This window comes from Salvelinus sp. IW2-2015, linkage group LG23 (genome assembly GCF_002910315.2).
Source record: "Salvelinus sp. IW2-2015 linkage group LG23, ASM291031v2, whole genome shotgun sequence".
NCBI lineage: Eukaryota > Metazoa > Chordata > Actinopteri > Salmoniformes > Salmonidae > Salvelinus > Salvelinus sp. IW2-2015.
Window position 1 is genome coordinate 46,283,597 of NC_036863.1, and position 4,385 is coordinate 46,287,981.

Consider the following 4,385-nt stretch of genomic DNA (forward strand, 5'->3'; position numbering starts at 1 on the left):
GGGGGGGGGGGGGTTATATAACATTAAAGGGGTCTGCAGCATCATCGAGAAACAGCCTGATAGGGAAGAGCAGAATGCTGACCTCAGTGTCTCTTTAACACTATACAGTATATTACCAAGGAAATATATTCCCTTGGCTGACAAAGAATTCAAAATCACAGTGCTATCCAATGTGGCCTAGCCAAAGGATGACCCAAGGGTGACGTAGCCAAAGGATGACCCAAGGGTGACGTGGCCAAAGAATGACCCAAGGGTGACGTAGCAAAAGGATGACCCAAGGGTGACGTAGCCAAAGGATGACCCAAAGGTGACGTGGCCAAAGGATGACCCAAGGGTGACGTGGCCAAAGGATGACCCAAGGGTGACGTAGCCAAAGGATGACCCAAGGGTGACGTGGCCAAAGCAGAAGCAAAAACATAACTAGATGGGGGGTTCCCCACACAGAGTATAGCCAACTGGGTTTGTCCTGCTATCATTGCCTCTACTGAACCAGGGGCTCCATTGTACAGAATATATACTGTAGTAGTAGATGGTGCAGTTGAGATATCACAGGGTTCCCTGCCAGATATCGATGCCCTCATCTTGATATTTAATAACTTCCAATTATAGGGGAAGAGAAAACGCTGAGGCAACTTCATTATGGGATGTTACTGTTGGCACTGTTTCCAAGCCGACCGCTCTGCTCCTGTAACAGAGGAGGTGCTTCTCTCTGGAGCCACACCAAGCCTGTTAGGAAATCAACAGAATCATTTGCTACACCGAAACAAATTAGGGCTATTTCATAACTAATACTGGTTCTGTTTTATGGAGATTTATCTTTTGTAGGACCTACCGGGGACTTTGCTTTTATGATGGTTTATAATTCATGTTGAGTATTTGTTTTGTCTGTGGCCAGGCTAAGGAGCTGACATCAATGTACTATTATATCAGGTTTTACCTGAGTCACAACCTATGTATTCTAAATACAATGGATTGTAGCTAGATAAATATAATACCTGTTGAGGGATGGGAACACACACAGGCACTCAAAATATTCACTCAAACACACACACACACACACACACACACACACACACACTACAACACAGAACTGCCCTTGCCATGCAGATCAAACACACCTCGCTAAGGAATGGTTGAACAATTCCCTCGTCAAGCTGATCTATTTGGGAGATTTTGGTTTGGCACATCTTTCTCCTCTGAATCATGATGAGTTTAGTAATTAGTTGAAATAAACACACAGACTGGTGGCTTGCATCACTGAGGCATCCTCTACCAACCATTACCAGATAATGGCGCTTTGGTCTCTGTAGTCAGGTCTGTCAGGTTTAGTCCCCCCCCCCCCCCTCTCTCAATTGCAATTTAAGGCTTATTGCATGGGAAACATTGTTTACATTGGCAGAGCAAGTAAAAATAGACAATAAACAATGAAAAAATGTACTGTTAAACATTACACTTACAAAAGTTCCAAAAGAATAATAGACTATTTCAAATGTCATATTACCCTCACACACACGCTCGCCTGCACGCCCGCAAGCAGAGACGCAATCAGCAATGAGCACACACACTGACACACTACACACGCCACACAGCACAACACACACACACACACACACACACACACACACAACTAACTAACGGCAGGGTGTCATACACAGAGATAACACGGGGAGAGGCCCAAATCAGCCTCCGCCAGAGCTGTACATGGTGTTTAAAATAGACATCTCTCAGGGGTGATGGTGCTGCGACAGAGAACTGCCCCAGCCATAGTGAACTCAAAGTAGCAAGACGCCTGTCTGCTAACTAAGCAATTAAGAGGAGACCACACATGGACAATCCTCTCCTCTCTCTGCCCTGTTTCCTGTGAAATTGTGATTTATTTCTAAATTAACTGTGTTTGTTTTATATCATCTCTCCTCTATTCAAAAGCACCTTGGAGGTGAGGGCTTTGTACTGTATGTGCGCGTGTGTGCACGCGCGTTCGTGCATGAGGGCTTATTCAGGCGTGAGCCAATTAACCCTAATTCACCCCAGTGTGTGTTTGAATTCCGGGCTAAGTTCTCTGTTAGCCGCTAGGTGATAATGATTGACTCCCTGGGCAGTAGCACAGAGTTTACCTTCAGTTTAAACAAAAGGAAAGAAAAGATTAAGGGGAAAATACCCAAGATATAGTACAAGGCGGTGCGTGTCTGGCGTTTTGCGTGGTGTGTGTGTGAGATGCACGCCTGTGTGTGTGTGTGTGTGTGTGTGTGTGTGTGTGTGTGTGTGGTGTGTGTTGATGTGTGTGTGTGTGTTGTTTGGTGTGTGCTTGTGGTGTGTGGTGTGGGTGGTGTGCAATGAGGGGCTATGAAACAAGCCAGTATATTTCCATAATTAACTATGCATAATGAAAGGTGCTCTGGCGACACACACATTAGAACTTAGATTGACTAGAATCTATTCCCCATGAGTATGAATGAGGCATTAGCCTGACACAATCAGTTAGCAGGAACGGTTATATAGATTCCAGTGGAATTCCAGTGGAATGCAGTTGGCCCAAACACCTACTGGGTAGGTGTTCTAGTCAGCTAGTGTATGTCTATGGTACAGAGCAGGTGCAGTTATAACGTCTATGGTGACTAGTGAACACTGCCTCTGGCTATTTCCCCAGGCCCGGTTAGATTCCTTAAGATGTTGACTGTCACGAAACCATAAACAGATGAATTATGTCTGTTTTGTTTTTGTTAGAGATTGTCTTTGGTGGTTGACCAGGGGGACAGAAAGGCGCGATTGGTTGTTTAGCCAAAATAGCCACACCTTTCCTTTCCATAGAATCAGAAACACCCACAGAATCAAATACTGCAGAACACTAATACATTGCATCTATATGGCCCACCCTTCCAACCACTGAATCAGGGCTGGTGAGTTCTGAGTTCCGCTAGCTGATCTAGGTTTTGTTCTCTATGTCTGTGGTTCCGTTTCTGGTTATCTACAATGACACACTACTCAATTTGAATAGGAGACAGGCGAAAAAGGCTTAATTTGGGGCAAAATTGAGTTCAAGACAATTCCCTTGGGCCCAATAAAAGGAAGCTGATACATATATTGGATTTATGATTTTTTTTGTGTCCTCCTCCCAAAAAGCCTTATTATAGACTGGTGTTATCCATCTTCCTATAAAGACTGAACTGAAGGCACACGTGTCTTCAGAAAGTATTCGTACCTCTTGACTTATCCACATTTTATTGTGTTACAGCCTGAATTCTTTTTTTCTCCCCCATCTACACACAATCCCCCATAATGACAAACTGAAAACGTTCTTTTTTAAAACATTTTTGCAATTTTATTGAAAATCAAATACAGAAATATCTCATTTACGTAAGTATTCACACCCTTGAGTCAATAGAAGCAGCTTCGGCAACGATTACAGCTGTGAGTCTTCCTATGAGAGCTTTTTAAACTTGGATTGTACATTTGCCCATTATTTTTTTCAAAATTCTTCAAACTCTGTCAAATTGGTCTCTGTCAAATTTCAGGTCTTGCCATAGATTTTTAAGTCAAAACTGTAACTCGACGACTCATTGCGCTATTTCTATGCTTCCCGTTTCTAAGTTTTGTTTTTGCGTCTTTTACTTTCGGTTTTGTACACCAGCTTCAAACAGCTGAAAATACAATATTTTGGGTTATGGGAAATATACACTGCTCAAAAAAATAAAGGGAACACTTAAACAACACAATGTAACTCCAAGTCAATCACACTTCTGTGAAATCAAACTGTCCACTTATGGCCTGCTGGAGGTCATTTTGCAGGGCTCAGGCAGTGCTCCACCTTGCACAAAGGCGGAGGTAGCGGTCCTGCTGCTAGGTTGTTGCCCTCCTACGGCCTCCTCCACGTCTCCTGATGTACTGGCCTGTCTCCTGGTAGCGCCTCCATGCTCTGGACACTACGCTGACAGACACAGCAAACCTTCTTGCCACAGCTCGCATTGATGTGCCATCCTGGATGAGCTGCACTACCTGAGCCACTTGTGTGGGTTGTACACTCCGTCTCATGTTACCACTAGAGTGAGAGCACCGCCAGCATTCAAAAGTGACCAAAACATCAGCCAGAAAGCATAGGAACTGAGAAGTGGTCTGTGGTCACCACCTGCAGAATCACTCCTTTATTGGGGGTGTCTTGCTAATTGCATATAATTTCCACCTTTTGTCTATTCCATTTGCACAACAGCATGTGCAATTTATTGTCAATCAGTGTTGCTTCCTAAGTGGACAGTTTGATTTCACAGAAGTGTGATTGACTTGGAGTTACATTGTGTTGTTTAAGTGTTCCCTTTATTTTTTTGAGCAGTGTATTTCACAGTGGTTTAGATGGTACAATGATTCTCTACACTATACTTGCTTGTTTTGTC